Genomic DNA, 302 nt, shown 5'->3' on the forward strand with positions numbered 1-302 from the left:
TGGGGTCTGGTGCCCTCTTCTGGCCTGCAGGCATACACACAGACAGAATATTGTATACATAAATAAATAAATATTTTTTTAAAAAAGTAACAACTGCAATGGCCCCCGTGATCGCATCTTTTTATTTCATTTATTGAGTCTGTGTGTAGACCGTGAATAAATCCCCCTCCCTCCCAGGCCCACATATAAATGCTGCTCCCCAGAGTTGTACTTTGGGGAGGTGCTTTGGACCTCTAAGAGCTGGAGCCAAATGAGAGGTCCTCAGGTCCTGGAGGATATGGGGATTTTAGAACCCCTGTTTC

The sequence above is a fragment of the Microtus ochrogaster genome, chromosome 17 (assembly GCF_000317375.1).
Source record: "Microtus ochrogaster isolate Prairie Vole_2 chromosome 17, MicOch1.0, whole genome shotgun sequence".
NCBI lineage: Eukaryota > Metazoa > Chordata > Mammalia > Rodentia > Cricetidae > Microtus > Microtus ochrogaster.